Here is a 21984-nt window from a genome sequence, read left to right as displayed (position 1 = left end):
CCGTTCCTTATCAGGCTTCGTTTCCAGACCCTTGAACATCTTGGTTGCTCCTTGCCTTCTTCTCTACCAATCACAGCGGTGACCAGCCACTGCTGGCTACAATCTCTAGGCTCTTTTTGTTGGCCCTCACCACTCATGCTCACAGCTGTTCCCCAAGATAGCTGCTACTTGAACCCTCCGTCATTTCCTTCGGGTTCTTTCCCATTAACAAATCCGCAAGCAGAGTAAGATCTCAGGCACGGAGGAGGAAGGATGAATAATAGTTTTGGTGCGGTGTGTGGCGGTGAAAATTACTTTTCAGAGGCTTGCAGAACATGCAAACAAATAAACATACACTCCTAAGGAGTGGGTGTAATTAAAAGCTTATTGAATGCCAAATCAGGCCAGATCTCAGGTCCTGTTACTGGCAGATCACAGCTGCTTCACAAACTCTCACAAAAACCAGTCACTTGCTGGCACTCACTTTTGTGAATGAGTTTGGCACACCCTGCTTTTCCCAGACCTGTGAAACTCATTCTTGTGAATGGACTAGTCACATGCCCCTGTGTTTCCAAGCTTGTTGCGTTCTTGCATTTTGAATATGGCCTTATTGAATGCTACAACCTATTCCCTTCCCCCATGCTATGAAACCTGCATTTTCTTAAATCTGGCAATGAAGACCTTCAAAACGACATCATCGGCGATTGATGTGAGCTTTCCAGGAGCTGCTCAGATCATGGCAAATCTGTGTAGTCAACATGCAAACTTTTGCAAAATTCCTGCCTGCAAACTGTAGCTCTTATCTAGAGTCTTGCAAGAGGACATTGCAATGTTTTAGAGAAGAGCTGTCCAGACCAGGGGTCAGCAAACTTTTTCAGCTGTGGGCCGGTCCACCGTCCCTCAGACCAGGTGGTGGGCCAGACTATATTTTTTGGAGGGGAAATGAACAAATTCCTATGCCCCACAAATAACCCAGAGATGCATTTTAAATAAAAGCACACATTCTACTCATGTAAAAACACGATGATTCCTGGACCGTCCATGGGCCGGATTGAGAAGGCGATTGGGCTGCATCCGGCCCCCGGACCTTAGGTTGCCTACCCTTTGGTCCAGACTCTCGGGAGCAGTAAGAGCTATAGATTCGGTGCTTTCTGCCACTGTGGCAAGGTCCTCACAACATAACACATGATACAAAATTCTTATCACAGAATCATAGAATTGTAGAGTTGGAAGAGACCATGAGGATCGTCTTGTCCAATTCCCTGCATTGAAGGAATATGCTTCTGTCGCATACAGGGATCGAACCTGCAACCTTATCAGCACCACGCTCTAATCAACTGAAATGTGTCCAAGGATGCTTGTACCTTAACTCTCTCATTCATTTGCTCCAGGTGGGCCTGTGGTCCTTCAGATGGACTCTGACTCTCATCACCTGTCCCCACCCACCAAAGCCATTGCCCAGGAAGAAGATGAATTGTAGTCTAACTTCTTCTTTGGCGATCCCTCGTAGCTGAGAAAAATTGTCTTCCATAAACACGGTTTTAACAATGAGTCCATAAGTGACTGTGGAGACCAATTCTGGATCCGCACGTCCTTCCACAGTGGGGACATAGGTTTCTGGGCAGGAGTCAATCATAGTGAGGGTTTGCCAAGCGTGCCTTCCTCTTAGCACGTTTCTCCCTTGCGTCCTGAGTTCGAGTGTCTTCAAAGCCCCTGACACCTTTAGTAAAGGCTGTTCTCCAATTGGAGCATTCACAGGCAAGTGTTTCCCAGTTGTCGGTGTTTATACTACATTTTTTTTAGATTTGCCTTGTGAGAGTCTTTAAGCCTCTTTTGTTGACCACCAGCGTTATGCTTTCCATTTTTAAGTTGGTGGCTATCCGTGAAGCACATTCTGCAGATTAACAATGGTCTGTGCCCTCCTTCCTTCTATCTAGCGTGAATCAACCAACGTTCATTTTTATTATTATTGGATCTTCCTGAGTTCCATTGTTATGTGCGAGGGGAAAGAAATCTCTGCTTTCTCTGCACCATAATTTTATACGCTCCCGGTCATGGTCCCCCCATTTTACCCTCCTTTCCCCCAACTTAAAAAGGGAGAGTTGCACCTTGATCGTTTTTGGGTGGCCATTTCTGAACTTTTTCCAGCTGACACCATCTGAACTTTTTAGAGTCTTCCAAGTGTGGTTGCACAAGGTGATTTCTGTTAGCGATTTTTTGCTATTGCAATCAAAGTGGCTTGCAAAGGAGGAAAGGAAAGGAAAAGAAAACCAAATTTAAACATCAAATAGCACTTTAAAATGATAGAAAGCACGACAGTGGCAGTTTTCTCTCTTTGGCGATCCCTCGTAGCTCAGTAAGATTGTCTTCCATGAGCACAGTTTTAACAATGAGTCCGTAAGTGACTGTGGAGGCCAATTCTGGATCCAGACGTCCTTCCACAGTGGGGACCTAGGTTTCCGGGCGGGAGTTGATCACGGTGTAGATTTGTTGACCACCAGCATTATGCTTTCCATTTTTAAGTTTGGAATAGAGTAGTTGCTTTGGAAGATGATAATAAGGATCTGAAAGGCTGCAGAGTCCCCATGCCAAATTTGTTCCTACACAGCTGCAACTCACGCACAAAAATTGGGTAGCCTGATATGTCAACCTAGGGACGCGGGTGGCGCTGTGAGTTAAACGACAGAGCCTAGGACTTGCCGATCAGAAGGTCGGCGGTTCAAATACCCGCGTTGGAGTGAGCTCCCGTTGCTCGGTCCCTGCTCCTGCCAACCTAGCAGTTCGAAAGCACGTCAAAGTGCAAGTAAATAAATAGGTACCGCTCCAGCGGGAAGGTAAATGGCGTTTCCGTGCGCTGCTCTGGTTCGCCAGAAGTGGCTTAGTCATGCTGGCCACATGACCCGGAAGCTGTACGCCGGCTCCCTTGGCCAATAAAGCGAGATGAGCGCCGCAACCCCAGAGGCGGCCACGACTGGACCTAATGGTCAGGGGTCCCTTTACCTTTACCTATATAGAATCATAGAATCATAGAGTTGGAATAGACCACAAGGGCCATCGAGTCCAACCCCCTGCCAAGCAGGAAACACCATCAGAGCACTCCTGACATATGGTTGTCAAGCCTCTGCTTAAAGACCTCCAAAGAAGGAGACTCCACCACACTCCTTGGCAGCAAATTCCACTGTTGGACAGCTCTTACTGTCAGGAAGTTCTTCCTAATGTTTAGGTGGAATCTTCTTTCTTGTATTTTGGATCCATTGCTCCGTGTCAACCTCAGAACCACTGAAGCTAAAGCACTGAGCCCAGAGCGCCTTGGCATACACCAGGAATCCCAATTATTCTTATATTAATCTCTCCTTTTATCTCTGGGTGCTTCCCACACAGTCTATCAGATTACACGTGAGCTGGGTTGGACTAAGCTCATTCTGGTTGGCACCCTTGTTACCCTTGGATGAGTTCAACTTGGTGATGAAGGAGCCCTCCCCTTTAACAGGCTGTCTGGCTGATTTCCTGTCTGCCTTGACCTTGAGATCCCTTGCATCTTTTCCCATGCTCCCTGGAGGTTCGGAGCAGCATCTAGCAATTATAATTGTAATAGAAAGTGCCTGGTGATGGATGGAAGGTCCATAAGGATTCAAATTATCCTGATGGCTTTTCTTGATCCATAATTTGCACTGCTTTTCTCTCTGTCTCTCGCTTGCGCCACCCCTCCCCACATCAATAAATATTATGGGAGTAACTCAGCAGGTTATCTGCTGACTTCAGCTTCTTCCTCTGTGGCGATTACTCGTAGCCGAGTAAGATTGTCTTCCATGAACACGGTCTTCGCAGTGAGCCCGTAAGGGACTGTAGAGGCCAGTTCTGGATCCACACGTCCTTCCACAGTGGGGACGCAGGTTTTCGGGTGGGAGTTGATTACGGTGAGGGTTTGCCAAGCGACCCTTCCTCTTAGCATGTTTCTCCCTTTTGTCCTGAGTTTGAGCGTCTTCAAAGCCCATGACACATTTGGTAAAGGCTGTTCTCCAATTGGAGCGCTCGCAGGCCAGTGTTTCCCAGTTGTCAGTGTTGATGCTACATTTTTTTAGATTTGCTTTGAGAGTGTCTTGAAACCTCTTTTGTTGACCACCAGCATTACGCTTTCCATTTTTAAGTTCCAAATAGAGTACAGTGATATCTCGGGTTAAGAACTTAATTCATTCTGGAGCTCCGTTCTTAACCTGAAGCACCACTTTAGCTAATGGGGCCTCCTGCTGCTGCCGTGCCGCCAGAGCACGATTTCTGTTCTCATCCTGAAGCAAAATTCTTAACCTGAGGTACTATTTCTGGGTTAGCAAAGTCTGTAACCTGAAGTGTCTGTAACCTGAAGCGTCTGTAACCCGAGGTACCACTGTAGTTGGTTTGGAAGACGATAATCAGGCATCCGCACAACATGACCAGTCCAACAAAGTTGATGTTGAGGAATCATTGCTTCAACACTGGTGATCTTTGCTTCTTCCAGCACCTCCATGGCAGACCACATCAGCTGCAGACCACCATCCAGAAGTGAGCTGACACAGGGTGTTTTACCACCCAGTTCAATAAGAACACAGGAAGCTGTCTTAAAAGGAATCAGAACATTGGTCCATGTAGCTCAATAGTGTCTGCACTGACTGGCAGCAGCTCTCTGGGGTTTTTTGGGCAGGGGACATTCCTAGTCCTACCTGGGACCTTCTGCATTCAAAGCAGATACTCTACCACCCTCCAGCTGTCCAAGAGGTTTGCCTTCGTTTGAACTCTTGCAAATTTATTTCCTTTATTTTGTTTTCATTTTAGAACATTTGTAGGCCAGTGCCCATTTTTCCCTCTTACACTCATTCTCCAGGGCTAGCAAATAAAATAAAATAATAAAATAAAATAAAATAAAATAAAATAAAATAATAAAAAAAATGACAGCTGCCTCAAGCAGGGACAGCAAGGTGTTGGGTGTTTTGGGGGCCATTATTATTATTTTCATTATTATTATTACTTTTTTCAGCTGGAACTCTGTTCTGTCACCACTCAGGTGGGCACCATTGCCATTCTAAAAGAATGAGGGAGGTGTTCATGGTGAATTCTGGCACCCCTTTCCCTAGAAAAATAGCACTGGTTATTATTTATTTTATACCCTGCCTTCTTCCCTGACAGGGGCAGCATACAGATAAAAACAAGAACTGCTAGAAACATAGAAAAAGTAATAATTGAAAAACAATTGATAGAATCAAAACTATCTAATCTATTGGGATGCGGGTGGTGCTGTGGTCTAAATCACTGAGCCCCTTGGACTTGCCAATCAGAAGGTTGGCAGTTCGAATCCCCGCGACGGGCTGAGCTCCCGTTGCTCAGTCCCTGCTCCTGCCAACCTAGCAGTTCGAAAGCACGCCCAAAAAGTGCAAATAGATAAATAGGTACCGCTCCGGTGGGAAGGTAAACAGCGTTTCCGTGCACTGCTCTGGTTCGCCAGAAGTGGCTTAGTCATGCTGGCCACATGACCTGGAAAAACTGTCTTTGGGCAAACGCCGGCTCCCTCAGCCTGAAAGCGAGATGAGCGCCGCAACCCCAGAGTCGTCTGCGACTGGACTTAACTGTCAGGGGTCCTTTACCTTTACCATTTTATCTAATCTATTAAAACCATACAAATAATTGCAATGAAAGTGGGATAGAACCGGCTCTTTCATGAAAGGCAGTCAGTTCCCTAAGGCCTGTTGGAAGAAAGGTGCGGACAGAAGGGCAGAAAGGAGGAAACAATAACAACAACAACAACTACAACAACAATTTATTATTTATACCCCGCCCATCTGGCTGAGTTTCCCCAGCCACTCTGGGCGGCTCCCAATCAAATGTTAAAAACAGTACAGCATTAAATATTAAAAACTTCCCTAAACAGGGCTGCCTTCAGATGTCTTTTAAAGATAGGATAGCTGCTTATTTCCTTCACATCTGAAGAGAGGGCGTTCCACAGGGCGGGTGCCACTACTGAGAAGGCCCTCTGCCTGGTTCCCTGTAACCTCACTTCTCGCAATGATGGAACTGCCGGAAGGCCCCCGACACTGGATCTCAGTGTCTGGGCAGAACGATGGGGCTGGAGACGCTCCTTCAGGTATACAGGACCGAGGCCTCTGAACTTCTCCAGAAAGGGAGTACAAAAGTTGCCCAGGGGCTGCCACCACAGAGAAGACCCTCTCCTGCATTCCCACCAACCATGCCTGTGAGGGTGGTGATATGGAGAAAAGGGTCACTGAGTCTTCTTTGTGTCACCTGCATTCATCTACCTCCCCACAGGAGGGCGCTGTCCAGTGCTGAAATAGCATTCCGCCGCCAGTCAACTTCTCTGAGTTGAATGATGGGAACATCTTGACCTTGACTCCAACCACAAGCATATCTTGGGCTGGTCCACTCCTGCAGCAGACAGCAATGGGGAGATTCCTGCATACTTGTGGAACTCCCTGCCACAAAATGTGGCGATGACCGCTAGCTCCAAGTGGCCCTTTTATCAGGGGATGTTTATGGCAGGAATGTTTGGCCAAGGAGGAAAGCAGGTCTTGGGCCGAAGAAAGGGCTCGTCGCTTCTGGTTTAAGTGATGGGTTCTTTCTTCCTTTCTTGCACTGCAATTTGTAGGAACCTAGGCTAGCTGTCTTACAGTGAATCAGGCCACTGGTCCATCTAGATCAGTGTTGCCAACACTGACTGCCAGCAGCTCTTTAGGGATTCCCAATTATATCTGTAGATCCTGGGGATCAAACCTGGGACTTCCTGCATACAAGGCAGTTGCTCTTCCACTGAGCCTCTTCCCCAGATTAGGAATCATATTGATAACACAGGGAGCTGCCATAGAATCACGGAATTGTAGAGTTGGGAGGGAACCCAGGGGTCATCTAGTCCAACCCCCTGCAGTGCAGGAATCTCAACTAGATCATACTTGATAGATGACCATCCAGAGATAGAGAATCCATTCGACCTTCCAAAGGAGTCCATTACAATGTCAAACTGTTGTCGCTCTCAGAAGGTTACTCCTGATGTTTAGTCAGAATCTCCTTTCTGGTAGCTTGAAGATGTTGGTTTGGTTCCTACTCTCCAGAGCAGGAGAAAGCAATCATCATCATCATCATCATCACCATAGTAATAATAGTGATTTATTATTTATACCCCGCCTATCTGGCCGGGGTTCCCCAGCCACTCTGGGTGACTCCCAACAGAATATTAAAAAAACGATAAAGCATCACACATGAAAAACTTCCCTAAACAGGCTGCCTTCAGATGTCTTCTAAAAGTCAGATAGTTGTTTATTTCCTTGACATCTGATGGGAGGGCGTTCCACAGGGTGGGCGCCACCACTGAAAAGGCCCTCTGCCTGGTTCCCTGTAACCTCACTTCTTGCAGGGAGGGAACTGCCAGAAGGCCCTCGGAGCTGGACCTCAGTGTCCGGGCTGAACGATGGGGGTGGAGACGCTCCTTCAGGTCTACTGGGCTGAGGCTGTTTAGGGCTTTAAAGGTCAGCACCAACACTTTGAATTGTGCTCAGAAACATACTGGGAGCCAATGTAGGTCTTTCAAGACCGGTGTTATATGGTCTCGGCGGCCACTCCCAGTCACCAGTCTAGCTGCCACATTTTGGATTAGTTGCAGTTTCCAGGTTATCTTCAAAGGTAGCCCCACGTAGAGCGCGTTGCAGTAGTCCAAGCAGGAGATAACTAGAGCATGCACCACTCTGGCGAGACAGTCTGTGGGCAGGGAGGGTCTCATCCTGCGTACCAGATGGAGCTGATAAACAGCTGCCCTGGACACAGAATTAACCTGTGCCTCCATGGACAGCTGTGAGTCCAGAATGACTCCCAGGCTGTTTAATGACTGTTCGTCTTGCGTGTTCTCCCCATCTCCATCCCCTAAATCTGTTCTGGGGGTTCTCCTACTCCTCCAGAGCAGAACTGTGGGGCACATTCAAGCGGAGGAAAGAGGGAAAACTTTTGCTGTGCCTACTAACAGCGTCGAGTGTATTGGATGCCCCCCTTAGTGTTAAGAACGGGGAAACTGATAAGGACTTGTGTATATTCAGGAGACATGCAAAGGCTGTTTCTCCCCCTGGGGTGGGAGAGGATCAAACAGAAATAAAGGGAGCGTTAGTTTGGACTAAGCCGCAAGGACTAAACCGTGCCACGCATTAAATTTTAAGCAGAGTGTCTGCGAAGCTTCGTTGCACATTATCTAGAATGTGATGGTTGACACTGATTTTCCCCCCTCCCTCTCTTTTAATGATGGCTTTCTCACAAACACCACCTGTGACACAGCAAAAGCCTGTCAACTGCTGCCTCCACTTCAGTCACCGAGTCCTTTTATAGTGGATGGCTAATTAAACAAAGAAAAGATGACTCTCAATCTCGCCATCTGCTTCAAGGCTCTCTGTCTGCCTTGCAGACTCCCCTGAGACCTTTGGGGGCGGCCCTGATGTTTGCAGAGATTCTTGACGTGGGGAGAAGCAGGACTAAATTAGTAGTTTGAGAAGCTGGGCTCCAGGATTTGTTTTTTATTTTTTGCAAAAGAGGTCATCCGTTTGTAGAAAATGGTGTTGAAACGACGGAGAGCTCCTAAGTTTGCTTTCCTGAGGCATTGCTGCAGCGAAGCCTAGTCTGTGCATGTACATTATTTTTTCTTTTCTTTTCAAAGAGATCAGATTTTGCATCACATCATATACTGCAACCAGAATAAGTTCAGAAAGCGTACTCATAGCGATTTGTTTCATTAAAAATTATATACCATGCAGAGATTCCAGGACAATTGGAGTAAATTTATTGAATATTTAAAGGACAGCTGTAAAGACTTAAAAATGCTAGCAGTATTGAAGTAATTCCTACAATGTAAAATAGATAAGATGTGATGATAAAATACACGAAAAGAAATTGATAAGGGATACCAACTGAAGGGATGGAGGGAGGTCACAAGCTCGGCAGAGCAAAAAGGTTTATATATTGATAAATGTATGGTAAGAAAGAGGACGCGGGTGGCGCTGTGGGTTAAACCACAGAGCCTAGGACTTGCCGATCAGAAGGTTGGCGGTTTGAATCCCTGCGATGGGGTGAGCTCCCGTTGCTCGGTCCCTGCTCCTGCCAACCTAGCAGCTCGAAAGCACGTCAAAGTGCAAGTAGATAAATAGGTACTGCTCCGGCAGGAAGGTAAATGGCGTTTCCGTGCATTGCTCTGGTTCGCCAGAAGCGGCTTAGTCATGCTGGCCACATGACCCGGAAGCTGTACGCCGGCTCCCTCGGCCAATAAAGTGAGATGAGCGCCACAACCCCAGAGTCGGCCACGACTGGACCTAATGGTCAGGGGTCCCTTTACCTTTACTATGGTAAGAAAGAATATGTAATGTAAAGAAAATAATAAAAAATTATTGGAAGGAAAAAAATTATATACCACCCATTGACAAAAAGAATAGAACAATGGAATTATCCGTTAAAAACAATTTCAGACATTTGGGTCTGAAGATTGGGGAAATATTGCTTAACGGAAAGTAGAATAGCTGGATGTCATCCTAGAGGGAATGTATTGAATACCGGTAATTTCTTTTATTTAACTGACAGATGGAAAAGGAAAAGTCCTTGTTTTCTTTCTTTCTTTCTTTCTTTCTTTCTTTCTTTCTTTCTTTCTTTCTTTCTTTCTTCTGTTATTTCCTTCTATCTCCTTTCTCTTCTTTTTTGTTTTCCTTTGGTGTTCTCTGCTCTGGCCTGTTATCAGGGTCCAAGGATTACATACCGATGAAGGTGGTATAAGGAACATGAGAGGCGGAGAAGGGAAGACCGCCTCCCCCAGGGTGAGAGGGAAAGCTCCCAGGTGAGAGCTGGGAGGGGCCACCACTTTTTGCGCAAGACAGAAAGGATGAAACAATGAAATTATTGGCTTAAAACAACCCACTTACAAACAACTAACTTAAGACATTCAAAAAGAATCCAAATCTGCAATTAGCTAGAAATCACATTAAAAGACATGGCAGCATAGCTGGATAGGCTTTCCTAAATGAGAATGCTTTTGTTGTTGTTGTTCAGTCGTGTCCGACTCTTCGTGACCCCATGGACCAGAGCATGCCAGGCACTCCTGTCTTCCACTGCCTCCCGCAGTTTGGTCAAACTCATGCTGGTAGCTTCGAGAACAATGTCCAACCATCTCCTCCTCTGTCGTCCCCTTCTCCTTGTGCCCTCCATCTTTCCCAACATCAGGGTCTTTCCAGGGAGTCTTCTCTTCTCATGAGGTGGCCAAAGTATTGGAGCCTCAGCTTCAGGGTCTGTCCTTCCAGTGAGCACTCAGGGCTGATTTCCTTCAGAATGGATCGGTTTGATCTTCTTGCAGTCCATGGGACTCTCAAGAGTCTCCTCCAGCACCAGAATTCAAAAGCAACCATTCTTCGGCGATCAGCCATCTTTATGGTCCAGCTCTCACTTCCATACATCACTCCTGGGAAAATCATAGCTTTAACTAGACAGACCTTTGTCGGCAAGGTGATGTCTCTGCTTTTTAAGATGCTATCTAGGTTTGTCATGGCTTTTCTCCCAAAAAGCAGGCGGAGAATGCTTTTAGCAGGCACCAAAAAAAAGTACAGTGAAGGTTTCTGCCTGACATCAATAGGCAGGGAGTTCCAAGTGTGGCTGCTACCGTAAGGAAAGATTAATTTCTTTCAAATCTTGAATGGGCGTTATTTGGCTCCTGCAATGGTTCTGCAGATGGAAGTGGTCAAGTGAACAGATCAGCAAGCAAACAGGTAGTTGCTTTGCTGAAGTTATTTCATCCACACGATTGTCGTTTTCAAATACAAACATGTGGACAGGTGCATCCCTACTTCCATGCGTTTGACTTGCGTGAGACCTCGGCGATATGCGTGGTGCCAGGAAATAATTAACTAAATCAGTTCAAACTGGAAAAAGGCATGAAACCGGCAAAACCGACCCCAAACCAGCGGGGAAACTGCAAAAATGGTGCAGAAGGAACACGAAAACGGCTGCCAAACCCAGGAGCCTTTGCACCAACCTCTGAGTCTTGGGGAAAGTTGGCGTTTGAGAAAGGAAATCTGGAGGGAGCAGTTGTGGTGGAGTTGGCTGGACTTTTTGGTTTGGTGGAGATTCATGTAGCTGAAAATGTGCATCTTGCAGATGCAACATATGAAACATATATAATTCTTGGTTAAATCTGCATCGCATCTTTCTTCTCTGATTGAAATCAAGGGGGTATACATGGTGAGGGTCCCAGGCAATCTCCAATTCAGGGACCAGAAACCCCAGGCTTGCTTTCCTTCAGCAAGACAGCCATAAGTCATGCTTTCTGATTTTTCAGCCATCCAAGCATCTTAGACTCTGCATGTGCCAATGTCCAGCTTTCTAAGTGGTCTGGAATGAGCCAAACTATTTGGGATGCATTTATCACCCTTCGTTTCCAGGGAGAGACTCGACAAACATACCACTGCTTCAGATTTTCATAGCAACCAGAGTTTTTTTGGGGGGGGGCACAGCTGCCATTTTTTTTACCTCTCCCAGTGTTCAGGGGCTTTCACCCAACCCAGCTGTTTTGGACAACAATTCCCATCAGCTGCAGCCAGGGAAGGCACTAGGTTGGGGAAAGAAAGAAAGAAAGAAAGAAAGAAAGAAAGAAAGAAAGAGGACATGACAGAAGTTTGCAAATTTATGCATGGAATGGAGGAAGCGGCAGAGAAACATTTCACTCCCTCTTACAAACCACTAGAACTTGTGGACGTCCAAAGAAACAGAACGTTGGAAGGTTCAGTACCGATAAAATAAAGTGCTTCTTCGTTCGGCACATAGTTAAACGTAGGTAAACAATGGAACTCCTTGCCACAGTAGGCAAGGATGGCTACCGATGTAGATGGTTTTAAAAGAGGGATGGACAAATTCACGGGGGAGGAGAGGGCTATCGAGGGCTACTACAGAGGATGCTGTGGCAATGGCTTTACATGCTTTACATGCTGTACTGACTCATTTGGAGACGCAAGGGAACTAAAAGGTAAAGGGACCCCTGACCATTAGGTCCAGTCGCGGGCTACTCTGGGGTTGGGGCGTTCATCTCGCTTTATTGGCCGAGGGAGCCGGCGTACAGCTTCCAGGTCATGTGGCCAGCATGACTAAGCTGCTTCTGGCGAACCAGAGCAGCGCACGGAAACGCCGTTTACCTTCCCGCCGGAGCGCTACCTATTTATCTACTTGCACTTTGACGTGCTTTCAAACTGCTAGGTTGGCAGGAGCTGGGACCGAGCAACAGGAGCTCACCCTGTCGCGTGGATTCGAACCGCCGACCTTCTGATCAGCAAGTCCTAGGCTCTGTGGTTTAACCCACAGCGCCACCCACGTCCCTTGGCTACCAATGTAGATGGTTTTAAAAGAGGGTTGGGCAAATTCACGGTGGAGGAAAGGGCTATTGAGGGCTACTATGGAGGATGCTTTTGCAATGGCTTTACATGCTTTACATGCTGTACTGACTCATTTGGAGAAGCAAGGAAAGTATGTGCCCCCAAATACCCCAGTAATAAGATCATTAAGTTTGCAGATGATACAATGGTGGTTGGTTTAATCACGGCCGGAGAGGGGGTCACGGCCTCCAGGAAGGAAGTTGAGCAGTTGGAGGAGTGGTGCAGGAAAAACAACTTACTCCTTAACTTAAAAAACCAAAAGAGATTATTGTGGACTTTAGGAAATGTAAATTGAATATTCAGCCATTTGTTATTGAGGGGAAGTGCGTGGAACAGGTCTTGGTGTTTCGATTTCTGGGAATGGAGTTGAGAGATGACCTAACCTGGGGAGAAAACAGCAAAGACCTGACGAAGAGAGCACAGCAGAGGTTATATTTTCTGAGAATCCTCTGGAAAAACAATCTCTCAAAGGACCTGTTGATGGCATTTTACCATTGCACTGTGGAGAGTGTACTAACTTATGATCTCTGTGTGTGGTTTGGGAGCTGCACGGCCAGGGGAAAAACAATGCTATCCAGGGTTGTAAAGACTGCAGAGAGAATAACAGGGTGCACTTTTCCCACCTTGGATCAAATCTATGCTTCCAGGTGCCATAAGAAATCTGCAGAGATAGCGCAGGATAGTGCACACCCCGGAAATGATCTCTTTCATATTAGAAGCAAAAAAAACTTGTTTTGATGAATTGGAAGAGCCGCAAAAAGATTCCACTGAGCATACGGATTGATAATATGGACAAATTAGCTACATACGAACGAATTGCATGTTGACGCAAATTAAGAATAGATACATATGAAGAAATCTGGAATGAATATTTAAGTGATAAGGTGGACAGTGGGGGGTGGAGAAAGAGGTGGGAAAAGATTGTTTAAAAGGTGTAGTCATAGGTATATCAGTGTATTCAAATCTGAACTGTCAAATTGTGTTATTATGGTTTTTGTTGTATGTGTCTTTTGCGGTTGTTGTTTGTATTGAAAAAATGATTAAATAAATTTAAAAGAAAAACTACAGTGAAATGAGACACACGTGCCGGGCCCCAAACCAGTTGTAGAGCTCTGTACGACTTGCGCTTATTCTTAGATCCTGCACGTTACATTATTCATGTGCCTTTTGTCTCGGTGATGCGCACGAGGCAGAGCTTTTTAATGAAGGCGTACTCGGTGTCATGTCTCTTTCCACGCCTGCCTGGAGGTCCCCCTCCTCATCTTTGCATTAGGGCCAGGGAAGTAGGAAAAGTGGGCTACTGGATTCGGGGGGTTTCAAGGAAGAACCCATTCAGAGTTGCCTTCATCTCATACTAAAAGGTTCAGTGTTCTGCTACCAAGGGAACATCAATTGATGCCTCTGGCTTCCTGCAAGAAGATGAAACGAGCCCGCTGGATCAGGGCCAATGGCCCATCTAGTCCGGCATCCCGAATGCATCTCGTCCAGAATGTTGGAAGTTTTGAGACAGAGAAAAAAAGCAGCGCGTAGTTGAACTACGGAACTCCCTGCCACAGGACAGATGGCCGCCAACCTACATGGCTTTGAAAGAGGATTAGACAAATTCATGGATGAGGTGAGGGCTATCGATGGCTGTCAGCCATGAAGGTGATGCTCTGGCTCTGTGGCTGGAGAACGCAATGCTTGGATGAACTGGATAGCTCAGTCCATTAGAGCACGAAACTCTTATTCTCAGGGTTGTGGGTTCAAGCCTCAAACTGGACAAACGTTTCCTGCATTGCAGGGGTTTGGACTAGATGATCCTGGTGGTGTCAGGAGTTCAGCCTACACCCGAGTAGGACCCTGGCAGAGACACATGCCAGTGTGGTGTAGTGGTTAAGAGCAGTGGACTCATAATCTGGTGAACCGGGTTCGCTTCCCTGCTCTTCCACATGCAGCTGCTGGGTGACCTTGGGCTAGCCACACTTCTCTGAAGTCTCTCAGCCCCACTCACCTCACAGTTTGTTGTGGGGGAGGAAGGGAAAGGAGATTGTTAGCCGCTTTGAGACTCCTTAAAGGGAGTGAAAGGCAGGATATCAAATCCAAACTCTTTTTCTTCTTCCTGGACTTTCGTTCGGGAGCTTCAAAAGCTTTCTTCAGCCCGAACATCACAGCGACCGATGCCCACCGACACCGGCACACTTAGGGATCCGCAGAGTCTGTGCAGTTCGGGTGACAGATCTCAGCAACTCAGCATTTTGGCTAATCTATTTTATTTACATATAAACACACAGGGAGCACTGCAACATGGCTCCCTCTCTCTCTAGCATCAGACACCAAAGAGAAAGAACAAAGGACAATAGTCCCACTTCACGGAACACAGTCACACAAACATCCTGTCTCCATCGCTTCCCACTCTGTGGTGTCAAAACATACACCGTCATGTGAAAGACAACAACCCCATGACTGCAATCACAGAGCAGGAATTCTAACAGGTGGTCCCTTCCAATGATTCTGAACAACAGTTGCTGGAAACCACTGGAGGGGAGAGTTGCTCCTAGTTCTGCTTTTGGGCTTCATCACAAGCATCCAGTTGGCTGCTGTCAGAACTTCTGATGCTCTTATGACTGTAGGAGTGACAGCTAGAGGGTTTTAGTCTCGGAAAGGCAAGGGGTCAACTAGATGGCCGTGGGAAATCTGCAAGCCCGATTCAACCCCATGAGCCCTTTCCCCTCTTCCTGTTTCCAGCAACTGATGTTCAGAAGCATTTCTGCTTCCCACTGTTCCAGATTTACGTACAGTGCTACCTCTGGTTAAGAACTTAATTCGTTCTGGAGGTCCACTCTTAACCTGAAACTGTTCTTAACCTGAGGTACCACTTTAGCTAATGGGGCCTCCCGCTGCTGCCACTCCGTCGGAGCACAATTTCTGTTCTCATCCTGAAGCAAAGTTCTTAACCCGAGGTACTATTTCTGGGTTAGCGGGGTCTGTAACCTGAAGTGTCTGTAACCTGAAGCGTCTGTAAGCTGAGGTACCACTGTATAAACTAAACAAGCTATAGCTAAGGGCCCCACTCTCTTGGTGGCCTCCCAAAAAATTAGAGGGGGGGGAAACCTGGATGTAAATTTCCAAAATATAAGTTAAAAAACAAATAAAATAAAACCTACATACAGCAACAGTGCTTTGTGTTGTGTAGGCTCCTACAATGTAAGTCATGGGCCCCGCCTGCTAGCCTGCTCCCAAAAATATCACTGGTTTGCTCATTTCTATATATAAGGTGCCTGCATTCTGCATGGACTGGTTGCACGGCAACATGTGCAAATGGGTTTCTGTACCTGTTAGGTCCATAAATTACCATATAGCATATAATCAACACTAAAAACAGCAACAATTTGTAGTTGACAAAGGACGGCTGGACATATAAAGGGCCCCATTGCCTTCACTAGCTTAGGGCCTCATCAAACCTTAATCCGGCCCTGCAAGTAGCCATCAATAGCCATCTTAATAATAAGATAGTGGTACCTCGGTTCTCAAACGTAATCCGTTCCAGAAGACCGTTTGAGTTCTGAAATGTTTGAAAAGTGAGGCGCAAAGTTTGTTTTCAGCGTTTGGGTTCTGAAACATTCGTCAATGGAGATGTTTGAGAACCGAGGTACCACTGTAGTAGTAAAGTAATAATACTAATACTAATACTAATAATAATAATAATAATAATAATATCTGACTGGGTTGCCCCAGTCACTCTGGGCGACTCCCAACAAAAAATAATAAAACACACTAAAAACTTCCCTGGTGTCTTTTAAGAATCATATGGTTGTATATCTGTTTAACATGTGATGGGAGGGCATTCCACAAACTGGGTGCCACTACCAAGAAGGCCCTCTGCCTGGTTCCCTGTAACCTCAATTCTCGCAGTGAGGGAACCGCCAGAAGGCCCTCGGAGCTGGACCTCAGTGTCTGCACTGAACAACAGGGGTGGAGATGCTCCTTCAGATATATAGGGCCGTTTAGGGCTTTAAAGGTCTGTACCGAAACTTTGCATTGCGCTCAGAACGGCGAATTTGTCCTTATTACAACCCTCATCGGTCCCAGCCAGCAAAGCCATCTGAAGGCACCAAGCTGAGGAAGGCTGGTCTGGACCAAAGTTCCTTGTTAGAAACGACGCAGATCTCAATCCACTGAGTGGAGCCCTGATCAACATGCAAATCTCCCTTCTGGGATGCCGTTAATGCAAGGGGGAAAATCATATGCGTGCAGACACACATTGGCTGCTTGTGGTGTTTGCGGTGTGGTCTTTGCAAGCAGTTTGCCGCTAGCCGGGAGTGTGCACTGAATATTAACGACCGGCTAGGTTTTAATTAATGGGTGTGTTTCTGCCCTGGAGTAAGGACGCAGCGTCACGGCCTGCTGTCACTCAAATGGATTGCAAAGTGGATTGATCATCCTGAAAAGGGGGAAGGGAATAAAGCAGACCTTATTGGTCAGTCCACCATCAACTCTCATTGATTATTTTCCATTGAGGATGGTGGAAACTCAGAGATGTTTGACAGCAACACACTCTACCTCTCATTGCTATTTTAGAACAGGGGTTCCTAAACTTATTTGGCCTACCACCCTACTTTTCAGGGGGGAAAGATTTACTCAGCACACCCCCCCCCCCATCTACCTTCTTTAAGCGAAAAAAACAAAGATGCAGAGATAAATTTGCATTCTTTTGTGTACAGTGGTACCTCGGGTTACATACGCTTCAGGTTACAGACTCCGCTAACCCAGAAACAGTGCTTCAGGTTAAGAACTTTGCTTCAGGATGAGAACAGAAATCGTGCAGCCGCAGTGGGAGGCCGCATTAGCTAAAGTGGTGCTTCAGGTTAAGAACACTTTCAGGTTAAGTACAGACCTCCGGAACAAATTAAGTACTTTAACCTGAGGTACCACTGTATCTTTCTTTCTACCTGTGTCCTGAAACACAGTAAAGAAAGCTGTTGTTGTAAATGAGACACCTTGAAGCTTGAAATCATAAAATGATTTATTAAAATCAACCATAGTGATACAGTCATACCTCATGTTACATTTGCTTCAGGTTACGTTCTTTCAGGTTACGTCCCGCGGTGACCCGGAAGTACTGGAAAGGGTTACTTCCGGGTTTCGCCGCTCGCGCATGCGCAGAAGCGCAAAATGACCGCATGCGCAGAAGTGGCGAATCGCAACCCGCGCGTGCGCAGATGCGCCGCTGCGGGTTGCGCTCTTTTCATGTTGCAGTCGGGCCTCCGGAACGGATCCCGTTCGCAACCAGAGGTACCCCTGTATTCACATTACACACAGAAAGTTTTGCGAGTTTATTTGGAAAATAAAGCGCTCGCCGCGGCTTTGATGTTGCATTGCTAAGCGTCATTACACAACACATGGAACATATGTGAACGGTTTTTCAAAATTTTCTTCTTTTTTTATATATATAATTTTTATTAGTTTTTTAAACATCATTTTCAACAGTAATTAAACATACTTTTACATCTTATTCAAATTTTTGACTTCCATCAGTCCTGTCTGAAAATTTTCCAATCTAGTCTCTCAGTATGCATTTCTTATCTTCCCTGTTGCATTTCAAACTCATAACCAATACCTCTATCTTTTTCTACTTTGTAACACTTCGTATATTTCTCCTTACAAAACTTCTTGTAGTCCTGCTAGCGTAATTTGTTGATTACAGCTACTCTTCAAATAATTCATATACTTCTTCCAATCTTCTGTAAATCTCTGGTCCCGCAGGTTTCAAATCCTTCCTGTCACTTTGTCCAATTCTGCATAGTCCATTAATTTCGTTTGCCATTCTTCTTTCGTCGGAATTTCTTCTTGTTTCCATTTCTGGGCTAACAATACTCTTGCCACAGTTGTTGCATATAAAAACAATTTAACATCTTGCCTATTAATGTCCTGACCTATAATACCAAGTAAAAATGCTTCTGGTTTTTTTAAAAATGTATATTTCAACATCTTTTTCATCTCATTATATATCATTTCCCAGTTCTTTACTTTTTTACATTCCCACCACATATGATAAAATGTTCCTTCTTTTTCTTTACATTTCCAACATTTATTATTTGTCTTATACATTTTAGCTAATTTCAAAATTTTCTTCTCTTCTTTATGCTTCCAGTGCCCCTTATTTTTATTCAACACCCCCCTGCCCAATCACACCCAAGGACAGTGTCCCCCCCCCCCCCCCGTTTGACAGTGACAGTTATCTCCCACTTTGGAAAGTTTGTTTTAGGAGGATGGGGAGATATAGAGAACAGAAAGCCAGCTTCCCCTGAACTGTGTTCCGGAGCTATAACTGTTAGTACCAGTAGAGTTGTGCAGCTGTTTATATTGAGCCCATCACCTGTCAGAATCCGGGTACCAGTTCCTGGAAGCTGCAGGAGAGGAGAGGGGTCTTGTGTTCAAATCCTGTTGGTATTTTAATATCGCAAGAGGCTAGGGCATGGGTGAAGGGAATGAATATCAGAATGATTAAGATCACTGACCATGGCCCTGTATCTGCCATCCTTCAAATAGGTCATATTAATAGGTCCTATTCTTGGAGGTTTAACCCTTGGTTGGTAGCTGATGAACAGAGTAAGGTTCAAATAAAAATAGTGCTAAAAAGGTATTTGAGGAAAATAAAGACCCGGATCTCCCATTAACAACAAAATGGGAAGCAATGAAAGCAGTCATTAGGGGAGAATGTATTCAGAGCTTGTCAGTGTTTTTAAAAAAGGGAAAGATAGAAGGATTAGGGAGGTAGAAGAGGAGGTCAGGATATTGGAGGAGAAATTTAGGATGTCTAAGCAAAAGAAGGATAAGGAAAAATTAGACCAAAAGAGGGAAGAGTTGAAAGTTTTAGATATAAATAGAACTACATTAAAGTTATGGTACAGTAAACAAAAATATTATGAATTTGAAGGGATATGTGAGAACAGGATGCTGGACTAGATGGGCCTCTGGCCTTATCCAGGCCATAGCTGACAACTTTTCCCTTTTCTTGCGAGGAATCCTATTTGGAATAAGGGAATTTCCCTTTTAAAAAAGGAAAACGTTGACAGCTATGATCCAGGCGGCTCTTCGTATGCTCATATGAAGTTTATGGGTGTTTATTTTCTTGTTCAGAAAGCCCACCTTAAAAAAAAAAAATTCCTCTAAGCTGGCATACTACTATCACTACTACTGATGATGATGATGGTTTAATAGCCCTATGAACCCTGAAATTACAAAACAGACAACAATGCTAATACGCAAAAAACAGTAAAATAGAAAAACATGCCTCCTTCATTATAGTAGCAGGAACCAAAGTGTATGGGGAACGGGTGCATGGAGGACAACATTTTGGGGGAACACCAGCGAAGAATAGAACCACGGACAGCAGCCATTTTGAGCTCGGCTGTAGTGTTGAATCAAGTCTCCTTATTCCACATTTCAGTCTCCAGGGACTTCATTTTATCCATTTTATCCACATCACGTTGTGTCAGTGGATTCTGCTCCCTGCCCCACAAAGACGAGGATGTGAATATTCCCTAGCGTCCCCTAAATTTCTGGCCAGCTTACTGGCTCCGGCTGTTATAAACTCATGAAATAAGTGACTGTTCGGAGTATGTATACCAAAGGCACACAGCCCTTGAGCGTGTTGGGGGGCTGCGGAAAAGCTCGCTGACCTTGTGAGGTCTTCTGAGGATGTGGTCATGGACACCAGTCACAAAATGGCTCCCATGGGGGCCAAAATGGTTGTCAACGGGTCATGACATAACACAAAATGGCTGCCCTAGGGGTGTGGCATAGCACAAGATGGCTGCATCTAACAGAACAGGAAAAAAACAATAGGACTGTGACATTCCCAAGCTTGGGAAATCTCAATTTTTATTTTAAAAAAACAACTGTTTGAAACATATGAATAGCAAAACACATTCCACTGTAGACTGGAACTAGGATGCACAGAAAACCCAATTCAGAGATTATTACTGAACTCTGTTATTCCACGGGCGGGCATGCAGAACCACAAACAAAAACATGTATGGAATGGTGTCTAATCATCATACATTTATTTATTTAAATGACTTTACCCCCCAAAAGGGGGGAGGCTTCCAGAGAGGCTGCACAAATCACTAAAACAAACAGAAGTCCCCCAAACGGAGGAAATTTATACAGTGGAACCTCGGTTGTTGAACGTAATCTGTTCCAGAAGACCGTTTGACTTCCAAAACGTTCGATAACTAAGGCGCAATGGGCGCCTGGCAAAATCCGTTGGAAAATATGGAGAAATGCGCCTCAGAAGCTGTTGGACTTCCGAGGTGCGTTCGAAAAAACAGAAGAATTTGCTTCCGGGTTGTTGTTGTTCGAAAGTTGAAATGTTTGACTTCCGAAGTGTTCGACCACCGAGGTTCCACTGTCAATGGCCTCAAAGTTTGACAGTGCCACTGAACCCCACAAGCATGAGACAGACGTGCTGACTGGAGATGGGGAAATACCTTCTTTTTGTGCAGAAGGTTGTCAAGTTTCATCTCAGCATCTCCTCTGCCTGAAATCCTGGAGAGCTGCTGCCAGTCAGTGCCAACAACACTGAGGTAAATGGACCAATGGTCAGACTCAGGAGAAGGCAATTTCCTATCTTCCAGTTTCAGTGGTCCACGCTTGATCTAACAGATCTAAACCAGGATCTTCTTTTGGACCTGCCCAGTACCACCTTAGTCCCCTACCAAGTGATACTAAGCTCCAGCCCTTGATCACTCTGTAGCCTCCAGCTCTGGCTCTTGAGTTTTGAAAGACCAGGCAACCTGACATGGCAACAGCCTCTTCCCCCAAACCCTTGGGTAGAGGGTGGGGGAGCCCTCTGTGTCTATCGCAGATATTAATATTGCTCAGCGTGAAGTCACCGGATGCATAAAGACTTGCTCCTTTTGGAGTGAAACATCGTCTAGACCAGCGGTTCTCAACCTGTGGGTCCCCAGACGTTGTTGGACTACAACTCCCATCATCCCTGACCACTGGTCATGCTGGCTAGGAATGATGGGAGTTGTAGTCCAACAACGTCTGGGGACCCACAGGTTGAGAAACACTGATCTAGACCCATTAGATTGTTGAAACTTTACTTGCAGAACTTTCTTCAAAAACAGAATGAAAAAATCAAAGGTACATCCAAATAATTCCATACAATGTCTTTTTTTGTGTGCCAATTATTTTTTTATTGGTTTTCCATAATTCCATCTTGTGCAAGTCAAACACAGACCCATCTTCTTAGAAATAAAAGAAACCTATAATCAGAGCCGACTAACATAGCTGTCTCTCACCCGGGCTCCATTTTGCCTGCATTTCAGCCCCTTAGGCTGTGCAGCATCTTAGGTTATGGGTAGCATCTCACTCCCACAGAGGCTGAGAGCAAAGACTTAGCCACCACCCTTCTAAAATGGCACATTTGCAACCAAATACCTTTGCCGCCTGATCTAAGGTTAAACACTCACATGTTAGCCAGCAGACAACAGTTGTTAATTATCAACCCATCAAGGAGTTCAGAGACCACTTAGTATACTCCAGTGGAATTTCCCCACGTTAAAGCCTTCAGTGATACACATCTAGGCATTTTCTC

The 21984-nt window shown here is 45.5% G+C and overlaps 1 protein-coding gene across 1 annotated transcript in view; it reads left to right on the top strand.

The window, feature by feature from the left end:
• MAP6 (microtubule associated protein 6) overlaps positions 1–21984 on the top strand; it is a 60726-nt gene that overhangs the window by 16877 nt on the left and 21865 nt on the right. The window lies entirely within an intron of this gene.

Source organism: Podarcis pityusensis, assembly GCF_964106645.2.
Source record: "Podarcis pityusensis genome assembly, chromosome: 4".
NCBI classification, from domain to species: domain Eukaryota; kingdom Metazoa; phylum Chordata; class Lepidosauria; order Squamata; family Lacertidae; genus Podarcis; species Podarcis pityusensis.
This window is presented reverse-complemented; position numbering and strand designations above follow the sequence as displayed.